Source organism: Panulirus ornatus, chromosome 2 (assembly GCF_036320965.1).
Source record: "Panulirus ornatus isolate Po-2019 chromosome 2, ASM3632096v1, whole genome shotgun sequence".
Taxonomy (NCBI): domain Eukaryota; kingdom Metazoa; phylum Arthropoda; class Malacostraca; order Decapoda; family Palinuridae; genus Panulirus; species Panulirus ornatus.
This window is the reverse complement of record NC_092225.1, coordinates 14,322,028-14,340,805: the sequence shown is the minus strand read 5'-3', so window position 1 is coordinate 14,340,805 and position 18,778 is coordinate 14,322,028.

Genomic DNA, 18,778 nt, shown 5'->3' with positions numbered 1-18,778 from the left:
AATTTTTGTATCTGTCCACAAGATGATGAAGTCATCTTAACCCTTTAATTTGTCCAGCTGCCTCTTAAGAAGAAATCTAAGCCCCTTAGACTGTCCAGCCATAAGTCATTTAAACCTGCTAATTTGTCCAACTACCCAATAAGAAGTCTTCTAAACCTCTTACTTTGTCTAGCTGTCTCATAAGGAGTCATCTAAACCTCCTAGTTTGTCCAATTATCTCATAAGAAGCCATGTAAACCTCCTAGTTTGTTCAGCTACTCCACAAGAAGCCATCCAAACCTCTTAGTTCGTCCAATTACCCCACAAGAAGTCATCCAAGCCTCCTAGTTTACCCATCTACCTCACTTGCCAGTATCTGTTTTCCCCATGTTGTCACCAGTGTACAAAATTCAATTTGGAAAATATTTTTTTTTTCACGCGTTGATTTGTGGGTAAATGAGTCATGTAAAATTTCAGAGTTTGTGTTGATACATGTAGTGTTACAACTGGATGAACAGATCATGATTTTCAGATCCTTTATTCCTGGAGAGGATAAAAGACACGTAAAATGCTCTGGGAGCTGCACTTATAGTTTTATCTTTTCAACGGCTCCCGTTACAGGTAGAAGTCTTTGGGGAGGCCAGTCCTCAAATGAAGTATACAGTTAGCTAAAGAGAAGAGGAAGAAAATAAGGAAATTAAGAAATTTTGTGGGACGGAAGCTGTCATTTTTTCTTTTTCTTTTTAGAAAAAGGTCGTAGCTGTGAAGAAAGATGTGAAGAGGTAAAGAAAGAGTTCCGTAGGTTAGCGGCGTAGGGAAACAGAGACGCATTCAAATGAATGTTTCCACCCACCTTCCTTCTTTGTGTATCCTTTGATTCTATTTGTTCTTCATATTAAGAAACGCTGAATGAAAGAATAGATAATCAGAGTATTTCAGATTTCATGAGGCGAATGTGACTAGTGCAGTTCTTATACATTAGCTATTTTACCCTCTGGTGTAATGACTTACACAGGTGGTCGCTGGAACGGGAGTTTATCATTCCTAAATCTGAAAGTCCCTTTGTATATGCAGCTGCTCCTCGAAGACTCAAGTCTTTATTTTCCAGTAAAACATTTCGATCAGGGGTTCCAGTAATAAGGAACGGGAGCAGAAGTCTGTACGGAAACTGGCGACTGCTGAGGGCGAATCTAAACAGAAGTCTGCAGCAAGACTGGAAGCCGCCAAGGATAAACGAAAGGCTGTTGGGAAGAAGACGAGAACAGACAGAGTCAAGAAGGACAAGAAGAAAAAGAACAAAGGTCAACCTAAGAAATACAACAAGAACAAGACGACTGACGCCGGTATCGACGCCTGGGTCTGGTTTGATCCGTACAAGGCCTGGATACTGGACGTGATCACCTCAAGCTGTAGTGACAAAGTCTGCCAGAGGCCTTTGGACTTCTCTACCGCCCCAGACGCTCTCAGTGACTTGATCACCCAGAAGTGCGGGAACTCTTATCTCTTGAGCGACCTCTTGAGTGCAAGGATACGACCTTTTTTTTTTTTTTTCTAGCACTATGTTGCGATCTCTGGGTATGGCGATGTGACATCCTGACCTGGCTCGCGAGAGGAGGGTTAGAGGCTAGATCATCATACTCTAGGGCCATTAAACGCCTGCTAAAGAGAATCAAGAGATATAGCCTAGTTATAGTCTAGCCAAGAGATCACAGCGTATGCAGTGAGAGTAGAGGACGTCCAGACTGTGCGCTTACCAATGGCATGCGTTACAGTGATACTGAGACAAACATGAGCATAATGAAGATGCCACATATATGTCTTCTTAAGCGGTCTTTGAATTATAACAATCATGACGATAGATGACATTCTTTCCAAAATTACACAGCAACCATTAAATGTTGCGAGCGGATCGCTGAAAACTTTTTGCTGTGTTGGTTAATATGATATTCATTCACAGTAGCTACCAACAGAGCAACAATTCTTGTCGTTCAGCCAACCATAGCCCCTACCTAAGAATTGTGAAATGTATAAGTTCTACCAAGTAGCTATTTCTCGGAGGATAACATACTTGTAGCTGAATGTAACATGAATATGATAAACTGGCTTGATATATATATATATATATATGCAATACATTAAGGTATAGAGAATAAACAAAACCCCCCAAAAAATATGAATTGATAAATGTGAAGCAGTTTATCAGATTATTCATTCGGTAACATTCTTTATAACATTGTACATGCAGAAAAGGTTAAAAAAAGATACAACGTACAATGTCTAGATTTTAAAATGAACAACAAATTCAAGGTAATATCTAATCTGAATCAGGCAATAACTCTTCCTGCAGTAGATGCTGCGGGTAGCTGGGTGCTCATGCATCTGAACTTGCCAGGTGTCTCCACGGGCCACATGCATAGTGAGACTGCAAGTGGTCTTAGAATCCATCCTTAACAGCCTGAAGATGGTATCGAAGATTTTACGGACGGTGGTTATGACTTGACGATGACAGCCTTAATGACCCTGGTCATTAATAGATCCAAGGCCCAGACAACCGGCAATCAGTTATGTGTCTGCACTTCCTCTGTTATTATTATTATTATTATTATTATTATTATTATTATTATCATTATTATTATCATTTTGAGCTGAAGTAATGTATATGTATATATATATATATATATATATATATATATATATATATATATATATATATATATATATATTAATTCTATTAATTCATTACACTTAGTCGCTGTCTCCGCGTTAGCGAGGTAGCGCAAGGAAACAGACGAAAGAATGGCCCAACCCACCCACAAACACATGTATATACACACGCACATGTACATATCTATACATTTCAACGTATACGTGAATGTACATACTCAGACATATACATATATACACATGTACATATTCATACTTGCTGCCTTCATCCATTCTCGTCGCCACCCCGCCACACGTGGAATGGCACCCCCTCTCCCCGCGCGCGCGCGAGGTAGTTATAGGAAAGGCCACATTCGTTCTCACTCAGTCTCTAGCTGTCATGTGTAATGCACCGAAACCATAGCTCCCTTTCCACATCCAGGCCCCACAAAACTTTCCATGGTTTACCCCAGACACTTCACATGCCCCGGTTCAATCCAGTGACTGCACGTCGACCCCGATGTACCACATCGTTCCAATTCACTCTATTCCTTGCACGCCTTTCACCCTCCTGGATGTTTAGGCCCCGATCGCTCGAAATCTTTTTCACTCCATCCATATATATATATATATATATATATATATATATATATATATATATATATATATATATATATATATATCAGCTGGTGGTTATAACTTTACGTTGACATCTTTAATGACCGTAGGGGGTTAAGAAGTTCTTAGGTCAACTAACCAGCTAAATTACCAAAGTCCTCATTCAGACCGAGCCTTATATAAGACATAAATAAGGTTGAAGAGATGTATACAAAAAAGAGGGACAGTCAATCTTTTATTTTTTAAGGAAATGAGATAACGACTTTATAAGGAAGTGCAGGTCCTAACTAGTAGGAAAGACATGGGGATATTAAAAGAATTCCAAAGCTAAGTGGTATGGACAAACAAAAGCAAAAACAAGCATCACCACAATTACCCGCCCTTGAGCTTGCCACCGGCCACACTGTAAACACCCGGCGCAGTGGCTTGACGAGTACTATGAGGTAGGACGAACTGGCGGGGGTTCGCAAGCAGCCATTACTTGGGGTAGAAATCAGAGTAAAATCAACAGAAGCGGACCAACACTACGGCATAGGGCAAGAGGGACAAATTTTTGAGGTTAGACTGGGCGAATTGATAACTCTGACTGCTTTCGACTCTGCCAAGTTCGTTTGAAGAGCTGGAACCTCCTCAGAAGTGAGAGCAGTTCTCCATACATACCAGGACAGATCAGTCATTGGCATGATAGGTTCAGCTGCTCAGAAGAGAATTTTCCGGTATCTGAACAGGACGTCACATCTTAAATGCTGTGTTTAAAGGGCTTATTGACTGATGGAGCCAGAAATGGTTGGAGAGAAACGAGAGACTGTAAATATGATGGGTATTGGAAGAACTGGTGAGCGTGTGTGGGAAAGAGAGAGAGACTGTCGCATAGTTTGGGTACTATGAGCTTGCGTTATCGTTCTGGATAATCAATAATTGTGGTAATATACCGTGCAAGACTTCAAACGAGAACAGTACAAGTAATCAGCTGTAACTGTCTAGTTATACACTCAGCTGGAGTACATTCGTTGCATTATTATTATTTCATTGTTTTTTTTATCATTTCATTGTCTTTTCTTTGTAATTAGCTTAATGTTTGACAGAAGTTTTAGTACGTGTTGAAGAACTTAGTCTGGTGATTATCCGTGGGTGGTAATGACACTGTCCAGGGCTTGTAAGGGTGTCATTTCATATTGTGACACACACACACACACAAACACACACACACACACACACACACACACACACACACACACACTCATTTGCATATAGGCACATTTATATATATAAAAAAAAACACGGCATTCGTTTAAAACCATCAGGGACACGTTTGTCCCAAGTTGCCCTACACAGCACACCCAACGAACTGGTACACCCCACGGTACGACATGTGTGATACGACCAGACTGAGAAGTTTCAGGATGAACGTATGGCGAACCCTCTGTAGCCTCGAGAGGTGGGTTGGGCCAACATAGTCGTCAAGACATGACCTTCAACAACACCTTATATCTCACTCCCGGAACACGAGCGATGAAGCCTAGTCAGGAGAGCTGCTCATCAAGCCTAGTCAGGAGAGCTGCTCATCAATATCCTGGCTATCCCACCGCCATTACATCACTTACAGAGAATTTGCCTCTCCAGGTGTGCCACAGAAAGTCTACATATTTCATGGCGTCTATATTTCACGAAGGTAATTAAAGGAGGATCTAATGTTGAGGCGAATCACTGATCGATATGAAGGACGGGAGGCGGGTCGGGTGGAGGGGTGTTGGGGTCCGGCCGTGGTCCGCCGCCTGGCAAACTGGAGAAGCCTATTCATACAGTAACGCACCAGCCTCCCCTGGGGGTGAACTGGTGACCCCTGGACAAAATTAACGACAGGTGTAGTGTACACAGCTAGTATCAACCTCACTGTAGACTGGTAACACTAGTTAACTCCCAACACTCTCTGCTGTATACTTGTAACGCTCCTTACCTTCTACATCATATTCGTAACGCCCCACATCTGCAACATAGCGGTAACACCCTACGCTTCCTGTAAGATATTGTGAACACCTCACTCCTCCTGCAACATATTAGTAACGCACACCACCATCTAGCCTAGGGTAGGTACTCATTTTATCAACCAGCCACTAGTTGAAAGATGAACAGCTGGGTTCACATTGGAACGACTGCCACAACCAGATTCAAAGCTCTGCGCTCGACCCCGGGCGACCAGTGAATGCGTCACCATCAGCAATGATAACCGCTACAGCAACCGTAAACTCTGTACCCCGTGATCGGCTAAATACTGGAAAAAAAAATGCACTTCCAATCGTTGAAAAGGAGGTTCATTTATGTTTCCAAAGCTGGAAAATTATCTTTTCATGGGCGGGTTTAGCATCACAGAAATTGCCTGGTGTTATAAGCATTGACTGTAAGCTGGCAGAACTCAGTCTCTCATGGGTCCTTGTCTCTAGACGGCTCCACTCTCCCCAACCCCCTTATGCCCGGCCATCTTCTCTGCAGTCTTCTAATAGGCGGGAGAAAATGCTATTCACTTCGGGTATTGGCGGTAGCCGGAGGTGATATGGATTACCTGCATAAGTCATTACCGGTGTCAGAATAATACACACATACTGCGACCCGTTCTTGTATATATATATATATATATATATATATATATATATATATATTATATATATATATATATATATATATATATATATATATATATATATATATATGGGGATAGGGGACAAAGAATACTTCCCACGTATTCCCTGCGTGTCGTAAAAGGCGACTAAAAGGGGAGGGAGCGGGGGGCTGGAAATCCTCCGCTCTCTTTTTTTTTTTTTTTTTTTTTTCCAAAAGAAGGAACAGAGAATTGGGCCAGGTGAGGGTATTCTCTCAAAGGCCCAGTCCTCTGTTCTTAACGCTTCCTCGCTAATGCGGGAAATGGCGAACAGTTTGAAAAAATAAATATATATATATATATATATATATATATATATATATATATATATATATATATATATATATATATATATATATATCCCTGAGGATAGGGGAAAAAGAATACTTCCCACGTATTCCCTGCGTGTCGTAGAAGGCGACTAAAAGGGGTGGGAGCGGGGGGCTGGAAATTCTCCCCTCTCGTTTTTAATTTTCCAGAAGGAACAGAGAAGGGACCAAGTGAGGATTTACTTCAAAGGCTTAGTTCTCTGTTCTTAACGCTACTTCGCTAGCGCGGGAAATAGCGAGTAGTATGAATATAGGGGATAGGGGAGAAAGAATACTTCCCACGTATTCCCTTCATGTCGTAGAAGGCGACTAAAAGGGGAGGGAGCGGGGGGCTGGAAATCCTCCCCTCTTGTTTTTTTTTTTTTTTAATTTTCCAAAAGAAGGAACAGAGAAGGGGGCCAGGTGAGGATATTCCCTCAAAGGCCCAGTCCTCTGTTCTTAATGCTACCTCGCTAACGCGGGAAATGGCGAATAGTTTGAAAGAAAAGAAAAGAAATATATATATATATATATATATATATATATATATATATATATATATATATATATATATATATATATATATATATATATATGTATGTATGTATATTGGGAAGAATCACAATTTTGCGCGTGATCAAGATATTCTTATGAGTCCACGGGGAAAATGAAACAATCACATGTTTACCAAATGGCGTCCTAGCTTCGTCTCCTCGATGTATATCAACTGACTGTTATATTTCTCTCTTGTATCTCCCCTGATGATGTGATTATTACACAGAAGTGCACTTGGGAACTTTTCGTGTTTCATTTTCCCCATGGACTCATAGGAATATATATATATATATATATATATATATATATATATATATATATATATATATATATATATATATATATATATATATATATATATATATATATATATATATATATATTTATATATACGTATATATATATATATATATATACATATATATATATATATATATATATATATATATATATATACATATATATATATATATATATATATATATATATATATATATATAGGGTGTTTTGGTTGAGGTGGTGTGCAAAGTGAGAGGGTTAGGGAAAATGATTTGGTAAACAGAGAAGAGGTAGTAAAAGCTTTGCGGAAGATGAAAGCCGGCAAGGCAGCAGGTTTGGATGGTATTGCAGTGGAATTTATTAAAAAACGGGGTGACTGTATTGCTGACTGGTTGGTAAGGTTATTTAATGTATGTATGATTCATGGTGAGATGCCTGAGGATTGGCGGAATGCTTGCATAGTGCCATTATACAAAGGCAAAGGGGATAAGAGTGAGTGCTCAAATTACAGAGGTATAAGTTTGTTGAGTATTATTTGTAAATTATATGGAAGGGTATTGATTGAGAGGGTGAAGGCATGTACAGAGCATCAGATTGGGAAAGAGCAGTGTGGTTTCAGAAGTGGTAGAGGATGTGTGGATCAGGTGTTTGCTTTGAAGAATGTATGTGAGAAATACTTAGAAAAGCAAATGGATTTGTATGTAGCATTTATGGATCTGGAGAAGGCATATGATAGAGTTGATAGAGATGCTCTGTGGAGGGTATTAAGAATATATGGTGTAGGAGGCAAGTTGTTAGAAGCACTGAAAAGTTTTTATCGAGGATGTAAGGCATGTATACGTGTAGGAAGAGAGGAAAGTGATTGGTTCTCAGTGAATGTAGGTTTTCGGCAGGGGTATGTGATGTCTCCATGGTTGTTTAATTTGTTTATGGATGGGGTTGTTAGGGAGGTGAATGCACGAGTTTTGGAAAGAGGGGCAAGTATGCAGTCTGTTGTGGATGAGAGAGCTTGGGAATTGAGTCAGTTGTTGTTCGCTGATGATACAGCGCTGGTGGCTGATTCATGTGAGAAACTGCAGAAGCTGGTGACTGAGTTTGGTAAAGTGTGTGAAAGAAGAAAGTTAAGAGTAAATGTGAATAAGAGCAAGGTTATTAGGTACAGTAGGGTTGAGGGTCAAGTCAATTGGGAGGTAAGTTTGAATGGAGAAAAACTGGAGGAAGAAAGTGCTTTAGATATCTGGGAGTGGATCTGGCAGCGGATGGAACCATGGAAGCGGAAGTGAATCATAGGGTGGGGGAGGGGGCGAAAATCCTGGGAGCCTTGAAGAATGTGTGGAAGTCGAGAACATTATCGCGGAAAGCAAAAATGGGTATGTTTGAAGGAATAGTGGTTCCAACAATGTTGTATGGTTGCGAGGCGTGGGCTATGGATAGAGTTGTGCGGAGGAGGGTGGATGTGCTGGAAATGAGATTTCTGAGGACAATGTGTGGTGTGAGGTGGTTTGATCGAGTAAGTAATGTAAGGGTAAGAGAGATGTGTGGAAATAAAAAGAGCGTGGTTGAGAGAGCAGAAGAGGGTGTTTTGAAATGGTTTGGGCACATGGAGAGAATGAGTGAGGAAAGATTGACCAAGAGGATATATGTGTCGGAGGTGGAGGGAACGAGGAGAAGTGGGAGACCAAATTGGAGGTGGAAAGATGGAGTCAAAAAGATTTTGAGTGATCGGGGCCTGAACATGCAGGAGGGTGAAAGGCGGGCAAGGAATAGAGTGAATTGGATCGATGTGGTATACCGGGGTTGACGTGCTGTCAGTGGATTGAACCAGGGCACGTGAAGCGTCTGGGGTAAACCATGGAATGTTCTGTGGGGCCTGTATGTGGAAAGGGAGCTGTGGTTTCGGTGCATTATACTTGACAGCTAGAGACTGAGTGTGAACGAATGTGGCCTTTGTTGTCTTTTCCTAGCGCTACCTCGCACACATGAGGCGGGAGAGGGGGTGTTATTTCATGTGTCGCGGGGTGGCGATGGGAATGAATAAAGGCAGACAGTATGAATTATGTACATGTGTATATATATGTATATGTCTGTGAGTATATATATGTTTACGTTGAGAGATATAGGTATGTATATTTGCGTGTGTGGACGTGTATGTATATACATGTGTATGTGGGTGGTTTGGGCCATTCTTTCGTCTGTTTCCTTGCGCTACCTCGCTAACGCGGGAGACAGCGACAAAGCAAAATTGATTAATGAATAAACAAATATATATATATATATATATATATATATATATATATATATATATATATATATATATATATATATATATATATCTTGGCTCGAGAGGGACACATGACTGGAAAATACAGGGAAATTACCGACCAAAGTAACATGCAATGACCCAGCACACACGTCGAGGTATGGCATCATTCTTCACAGTGTGCACGTCATTCGATCAAAATAATCATGTGTTGCCTCAGATTCAAAGCTCTCGGAACTTAATGATAGGTTTGGAAGCCATTACGGGACACCCCCTCGCCCCGCTATTTATGAGAAATTAATTTGTCCCACTTTCGCCTTTGTGTAGCTTAGGTCCCGCGTCTCGCCATTGTATACTGTGGTGTGTTTGCTCAGGCCCGTGTTCTTGCCTTTGTGGAAATGTGCAATTTTTTGCCTAATTTTTATGGGTGATTGTAAGTTGTGTGTGTGTTTTCGGGCGTTTGTTTGTCCCTGGAATGCTAACGTAGTTTCCATAAGCTAAGGTGGGTGCGCACGTCTCTCTACCTATTGCAGTCAGCACAGCCTTCAGGGTGATTGTATGTCTTCTAAAGAACATTTCAGTGTCCTCTCCCACCACGTTATTACAGATCTTTACATGCGCCTCTGTGTGAGTGCTATACTGAAATCCCCAAATTTATTCAGGAAATGAGTCGTTTTACATCAGAAATTGTAGAGGTCCCAAGATTAAACACTGTAGAATACAATTTTTCCTCTTACTTGGACAAGAACATTTAAGATGTATCCTGCCTTCTTGATAATTATCAGGTTGTTAGACTCCTTTTCATGTGCCTGCCTGAAAATATACCTTTTTTTATTTTTCAATTCTGTGTAGGACGATATTGAATGTCAACTGACACAATTCACCCACCAATCGTTTTTGTGTCTATTTCTTGTGTTTATCCTATCAATGGCATGCGAAGGATTCGCTAGACAAGATCCCCTTCCCTCAGAACCCAAGCTGATTCTCACTTATCTAGTTTTCCTCCTTGAGTACTCGACCACTTGAATCCTGATGATCTTCAACATTTTTAAGGACTGACCTCAAATTTGGTGCACTTTCTCTACTGTCTTCACTGATTTCGAGCTGCTGAGTGGAGGCAGACGAAAACCTTTAGGGAATCTTGACGAATGATTCCCAGAAGAAACCAGACCAACGGAGAGACTCGATGAGGTGGCTAACAAAGACTGAAAACGCGATACCGAGAAGGTGAACAAACACACTTCGAGCGAGAGGAGGGACCCAAAAAGAATGGCCAGCTCGGGTAAAGACGCAAACCCTACTTTGCTTTCCATGGGAAAGCTAAGGTGATAATCCTTTGAGACCTTGCATTTTCATGTACAGCGTCCTGAGGTTTATGATATGAATTGCTTCTGAGTCAAGTACGAACTGAAGTAAAACACCAATAATAAGGCCACGAAGGATGAGGGAGCCATCTAGGCTGCCAGACGTAGAGGCTAGAGAGTCAGGACACAGGATGCCACTGGGCAGAGAAAACACCACTAAGGCATTTTCGTACCTTCATCCTCCTATGACATGTACCTTATGTAACCAGCGTGGCAATGCGAAGGGATCGTCACCCGCATGAAGCAAGGGTTATGTCAAATGTAATTTTCACTCTAGGATCACGTCGGCTGGCCCAGCATAATACCCGACAGCTTCTTGCTCTCTGATTACAGATCAGACGAGAGACCGATATGATCTTTTGTCTGGATGGTACTAAGTCGTAAGGTTATTTCCCAGGATGAGGTACTGAGCACCGCGGGATATACGTCTTGTGGTCGCTATACACGATGTTCAACAGACGTGTGGATTATAAAGTGGCTTTTAAAAGGTGACTACCTGAGTGTAAATACACTCTGCTAAGGACTGATGAACTACGGGAGGACTTGCTGAACGGTATAATACAATTGACACGTCTGTCCCCCCCTCCCCCTCTTTTTTTTTTTTTTTCCCCAGCTCCTCTCTGAAAGCTTTGAAATCGCCAGTCTCAGATTACAGCCTAGACGAACGTAAAGTCAGAAAAGTACGGGTCTGTCTGAGAAGAGAGTTTTTCCTTGCCTTTTGTAGCGGTTGACATAACACAATGCGAAAACATGACCAAGTTATACTAGCCATGTCATGCGAGAGGCGGACCGGTTATGAGAAGAAAATAGATTAAGCTATGAATCAGAGGTCCTCAGGTGTTTCTAGAGCCGAGCCTTAAAGGTAGGAAGACGGAAAGACGAAACAAAATATGTTTTAGTATGTTGGTGACCGCGGGAACCCGGGTCGTAGACGCTGTCTGTGATTGGCTGAGTCAGTCGCCCCCAAACCGTCGTGACTGTTGGGTTGCTCTCGTGGTGTTCCTTTACTGTGGTGGTGGTGTGTTGGCTAAGGCCACCTGGTGGTGAAGTGTCTTAAGTGAAGATAATGTGATACCCAGGTAAAGTAACGAAAAAGACTTACATCTTCAATAAAAGAGGTAGCAACGTGATTCGCGACTATCATACGATGGTTAGACGATGTTCACTGCCGTCAAAACCGTCTGTTGAGGTTATTAGTGTATCAAAAAGTAGTGTATCAAAAAGTACATAGAAAAGTTACTGGTGTAAGCTAAGCGATGTAGATCTATGATCGATGGTTGGTAATGCGAGGCTTTGGACTTATCGACTGCCATGTTCATAAGCAGGGCCCCTGAGAGGAATTTTATCAAGGGGGTGCAAAGTTGCTTTTGGGTCCTCTTCCCTTCTCCATTAGTCATCCTGCTTTTTTCCGCTACGGTTATATACCAAGAGCTGTAAGCCCACAAAGGATATGGAAGGTGAGAGAAGGTTAGAGTGGAGCGCTCTGTTGATTTTCTGCATTTGAGGCCTTATGCTCCTCTACTCCCTCCATAATAAATAGAGATGAATACAAATTTTCTGAGATCCCAGGGAATTCCCTCTAATTGGCCTTGACGGCATGGACGTCATCGTAAAATTTCAACTAGTCAGAAAAAAATCTTAAGCACCTTTTTACGTTGCACTAAGACGTGTTTTTGAATAATTACTGCCGTAGATAGTGCAAAGGAATGATAATATATGAGATGTGTAGCCTAACACACATATCATATGACATTTTGTAAATCAGAAAAAGGTAATAACAATGTCTTTTTATTTCTGAGTTACGATGAAGACTTGTAGCCATACAAGCTGTCAGGAACTCACTGCAGAAGACAAGTTAACAAGGGCTTGTTACTGACAGTCATAGTTGAATTGTACCCTTTTGTTACAGTCATTTTACAATATGTAACGTTCGCATATTACCATATGTAACGTCTATATACTATTGTGAGTAACGTTCAAATAGTTATAGATATTTACAGTATACACCTCGCATGTTAGAGTACCTAACGTACACATATTACAGCACACAACGTTCGCATATAACAGTTTAATGCAGAATATAACGTTTACATAGTCCAGCATGTTCGCATATTCACGTAAAAAAATTGAATTATCTGCTGTTCAAAACGTCATAAATTTTGGTCGTATTTTTTCAGGAGTGAATTTAAAAGCACTCGCTCTTCGTCCTTATAAAGCCGTCGGTGTATATCTTTCTTAAGTGCGTGTGAATCATCATCTCATGTATTCAGGGGCGTGTGATGAATACACAACACGCACGCTCATGCACACCTAAAAGTACCCATACACACACACACACACGGGCCTCCAGAGTGAAGTGGTTACAGTTACCACGAGTCAGCATAGGCTGGCCCGGGGTCGGACCCACATGGTGAGGCGGTCAACCTACACCCAACCCTGGTGTTCATCCTCCCCTCGGGGCTGATCGCTAAATGGGCACTAGGCTTAAGCTTGTGCGTGTGTGTCAATAAGAGCAACGAAATAGTTTAGATATATAAGGTTGAGCCATAGTGGTAACACATACAAATGGTGCTCACAAACATTAATCACACACTGAATCATATGCTATGATTGTACAGTGTATATAGATCATAAATCAGCTGATATATAACGCCTCTGCGTAAGTATAAAAGACTATCAACATGTCTTATTTTCTCATTTGAACAGGTTCGGAAATTCCTTAACATATAGGCTATATGATAGGGGTGTCAAAGTATATTTCTTCTGTTTAGGAAGTTATATCGTATACGGATGGTGTAATGATTCTGTTTGATGAACGCAACATAACAGGAAATGAACGTCCGACGGTAATAATCAAGACGTTACTATCACCTCACAACTTTATATGATATTCTAAAGGACCAAATGACACGTGAAAGCACTGCGTAATTAAGAAATAAGTTTTTTCTTCCTTGATGCAGTACTTCAGAATTCATGGGTACGATAATTCATGTCATGCCATCTGAACATTTAGTTGAACTTTATGGTAAATAGTTAATTCAGCCCACGAGTCTGGCTGGACTTTTCAGATACCCTTGTATACTAAATGAGTCTCGTATGGTCATGACTCAGAGAAACAAAATCTATTCTTGTCACCTTATGTTTCTCATCATTCTGGTAGCTTTAGTGTAGAAAGGGACATTCTAAGGCTGCAATTAATAATCCTAGTGGCTACATCTGTAGGGTGGTAGTGACAGTGGTGCTGGAACTGTCTGTATTGCGTCCGCCAAACGTAATCACATAGACCCGACTCCCATTTTTCTAATAAGGGTTGCTGCTACATATTGTACAACAGGTGGAATTTATGGACTGGAATACGACGTTACATTCCTTGAACACGACGGTACAAGGGAAGACAAGGGAAGTCCACCTGCCAGTAGTATGGAGTATCCACTGGTGTGTATGACACAAGGCTCGACCATAGGGCAGTTATTATTATTAATGGAGTTGATAACTTACCCGAGGGACTCGATTCGTACTTGAATATATATGTGGACAATACCAAGGTCACGAGAGAGAGGAAAGACGAGGATTGCATCAACCTGCAAAAGGACTTCGACAATCAGCGTAGGTGTTGGTGATACGCTGTCCGTGAAATTTAACTGAAACAAATGAAAAGGGAATTTAGGGCCATATATATCCATAATCTAATAGGAAACAAGCTGTATGAATCTATGTGTACGCGGGCTTTGGCGGTCTGCAAGAACACCACGAGAAGAGAATGCTAAGGAGGCAAATCATCCCCTGGCTGATATTAGAATTGTATTTTAACACATGGATAAAATTACGTTCAGTTAACTGTCAATAATTTATATTACAATGTGTAGCTCAGGTTTGTTTGTGACACTTAAACATGAAGATCTAATAGAGAAGGTATATAGGAGGTCAACAAGGATGGTACCTGAACTAAGAGACCTGAGTTACATGGAGAATCAAAAGGTCTAAATCTGGCCACCATGGAAGAAGGAAGACGGGATCACAAACCTCAAATTCCTAATTCATATTCAGGTCGGCGACAGCGAAGAGTTCTCTCAGAGGTGCAAAGAAAGAGCAACAAAGAATTTATGGAGAGGAACCTGTTAGAAAAGATGTAACAAAGTAACTCAAGAGTTGAGAATGAACAGAACGAACTTAGTCGAAGACCACAATGTAAATACTGACAGTATGCAGAAGTTAATAGAGATGTAACCTTGCTGGACGATGAAGAAAGTTTAGAGATGGGGCCACCATGAGTGTAGAACTATCTCCCCATTACTATTCCAACAAACTATTACGGAATCTCGAACAGTTGCGATAACCATGAACTACGGCCATTATTTGTTGTGTTTCTGCCCACATGAATTCTTTAGATGAAAAACAATGGCGCAAACACAATCAACTTAAACAGTACATTAGAATATCATAGCCAAACTTATCATGCAAGTAAGAATCTTGTATTAATGGCCATAAGACCAGTGGCAATGCTGATGCCTTCAGAAAATGCAAAACATTTACGCTTATGTATTGAACAGATGTCCCTTTAGTAGCAGGTAAATATTTACGAGAATCCACAAGGTTAGGTCGCATAAGAATAAACATCCCATGTACTATATTCCTTGTCTTTTAAACACCATGACTTTCAGATTCAGTTTGCCGTGCATTTAATGTGAATGATGATGACTTTTGAAGTTAGTTTATCATGTTAGATTGACGTCAAGGATCATATATATAAAAGCCACTACGAACACACTTCAACCGTAAATAAAATCTTGTACGATGTATTAACAGACTGTGCAAAGGAGAATGAATAACCCTCCATTGCAGTTTATATTCCGTGGCACTGTTTCTTTAATGTTATATAACGATTTATAAAGTTCTACGTAAAATATATCCCAGACGTAAGGAAAAACTCGTGCATGTATCAAAATATTTACTGAACGAGATTATAATGCAAGATATCGTCATTCGAGAAACAGTTGCCAGATACCACAAGCTGTTGTTTGATCCAACGGGCTGAAAGCTGTATCGTAAGGGTATTAAGTATTGAAATATAATCGTCTCCATAGACTGCGGTTGTGTCACTGTGATAACGGAATCACTGTAGTAAAAAAGTGAATGCCTTTCGAGTGAATACCGAATGATAAATGGATTAACGCGGGTCAAAATATTCTCTCCCTGTAACACAAAATACTGTGGTAGGTCTTACGAGAGTAAACCTCCCTCCCCGTACAGTACAAATAAGTAATTTTACACACATTCACCTGTCTTCGGCAGGGTTATTATTTGTGTTAACCAGGAGAGTGTTATGCTCTTGTGTCCCTAATTGTGTGTGTTAGTGCGATGTCCTTACTCCTATTTTTGTGTGTGTGTGTGGACATGAGTGAAGATATGGACAATCATATATACGTGGCTATGAGATGGAGCATCACAAATGTCAAACTCTCTCCGTATAAAACACAATCATATATGTACATAGTGTTCTTGGTGTAAAGGTTAAAGCGACTGACCTTGAGACAGAGCGGGCACGTCAGGGGTCAGACCCTGATGGGTTCGAATCCTCGGCGCGGCAGTTGGCCCACACGTAACTCGGGTATTCATTTTTCCCTCAGGTTGGCCGATAAATGGATACTTGGTTTATGCTGGGGAATGACTTTGTATACACAAATGGGAGTAAAGACTCGGTACATTTACACATGGCGAGACAAAGCAACACGAGTGTAAAAATTCTCTTTCCGTAACACAGATTATAGTCATACCCAAACACACTAGTACATACACACACAGCAAACATTCTTACATTAATGATTATGCAAACAATCACACGCACGTACAAGTATCCATATCTGTGAATACATACATACAGAAGTTTACATACATGACTGCAACGATATGTGCCAGAGTCAATGTTCCACTCCTACCTTGAAACAGCGAAAGGTCTCAATGCATAATGACTCTTGAACACAGAAGTAATTAAACTTAAGTTGACGTTTGTAGATTTACACTGAAACACGCATGAAACATGAAGAGCTGTGTAAAGCTGGAATAACGCGCTCTTAGTTTGACTTAGGCTAGCCAGCGGTGGGGCCACCCATATTACCGGGAACTGCGGCTTTGCTAAGGCATGATGGAAGGACTACCTCCAAGAAAATGCTTCTCCATCATGAAACTTTCAGTAAGATACCTCAGCGTCACTCTTTATAACAATGGTCGGCAGGCTCAGGCTTTTGCGCGTGGTACAACTTCTCTTAGGATGATGAAAATGTTGAGGTGAGCGTCATCGCACAACGGTTTTTTGTAAACAGAACCACAGCGGAAGTCGGCGTGACGCTGGACTATTTGAATTTCTCGGACAGCCTGTGTACACAGCAGTCATGCTACAGTCGCCGAGACCAGTGATTACTATTGCAAATATTTCACGTCTTTAGTAGCGGACCGCGTCGCGTTTTTCCTACTTGAGAAATGGGGAGCTATGTATTTACAGGAAGAATATCTAACTTATTTATTCGTATGGACGTATGGAAGAATCGACACGTTGAATAATATCAGGAAACTTGACAAATTTTAGCGATAGGTTGCATTATCTTTGCAGTTGGTGGGTCTTGCAACTTAATTAAGTAATCAACGTTCGAGATGAGCTGCCCGCAAACGTGTAAGGGAGGAAGACAAACAATTGATGATATAATTGGTGAGCTAAGCTAACCTTAGATGTTGAAGTGGCGGCCAAGTGAGAGTTGTCGGCCAGTAAACGCCTGAAGGAAGTAACATACTAGGGTAGAAGTGCAGACGCTTGTCTGCATCTTTAATTGCCTAATAATGTTGCAGGTATGATATGAATACCCTGAAATAGTGTTCAGTCAGATGAAACATGGTATAGAAGGCAACCTTAGCCACAACATATCCAAGGGTTGGTGGCGTGCGGAGGGGTTCACTGACAGAAATGAAGACTGGTGGCACATTACATCGATTTCCCGCGCAAAGGGCGTCTGGAATGGTGGATGAAACTGGTGACATTGTCAGCTGCTTTGATGTCCCAGGGTGATACACTAACGTAATTACTCAGCAAGTGTATGCAATTCGTTCGGAAGACGAGTATTGAAGGTTACTTAATTAGAGAGTGTAACGTAAGAGAGAGTCAGGGCTGAGGAAGCGTCCAACTCCATGCCACGTAATGACCGGAACTTTGCAATGTCGCAGTCGGGTAGTTCTTAGACCCAGATAGAGTCCAGATCTGGTTAGAGTCCAGAAGCAGGCTGTGTCCAGGGCCCAAACAGAACCATGACCCATGTGATGCTCAGCTCCAGTGGTGTCTTGAGGTTTATGGGGCTCTGGGGCCAATACATTCTTGCCTCTCTACCTCCTTGGCAGATTTTGGAAAATAATGTAATGAAACCAGATATGATCTATGCCGTGTGTACCTCTAGATATGATTATGCAAGCTTTACACCATACAAAATTTCTGGAATCTTGACATTCATGAAATCATGACAGCAATGATAACTGCAAGGGAAATTGGGTCCTCTCATTTGGAGGGGCTCCTCTAAATTACCAGGCCGTAGGAATATCTTAAAGATAGGATCCTCTCATTTTTCAGCACCTCCCTCTTCGCTCCTCTGGCTAAAGGACTCTTATTTAAGGCAAATCGGACCTTCTCATTTCAAGAGCACTCTCCCCTCCCCAACCTCAGGATTCGGACCCTAGGATGCTTTAAAGAAAATGTATATTTCTTTAAGTGCCCCACAAACTATCGGGCCCTGGGAGTAGTCCAACCATCCCTCATCTTAATACCCCAATGCTCTCAGCTTCACGCAACAGCCATGTACATGGGAAGCGTACATGCAGCGTCTCTTAGGCCTGAACTTGTATTTGTTGAACCTGCTTTGTGAGAGATTGGCATCATTGTGGAAGCCGTCACACATTACCATGCTGTCGAAACTGGGTGTGTGTGTGTCAGCTGGCATGAGGAGTGCGTCACAATCGTTTGGGAATTATTTACGCCCTGTATATGAGTACAGGTAAGGGTGCGCTTGCAGCTCCGTCCGCCCAGTATTGGCTCGGTCGGTCTGCCGAAGACTGGTAGGTAGAAGTGCATGAGTTTATT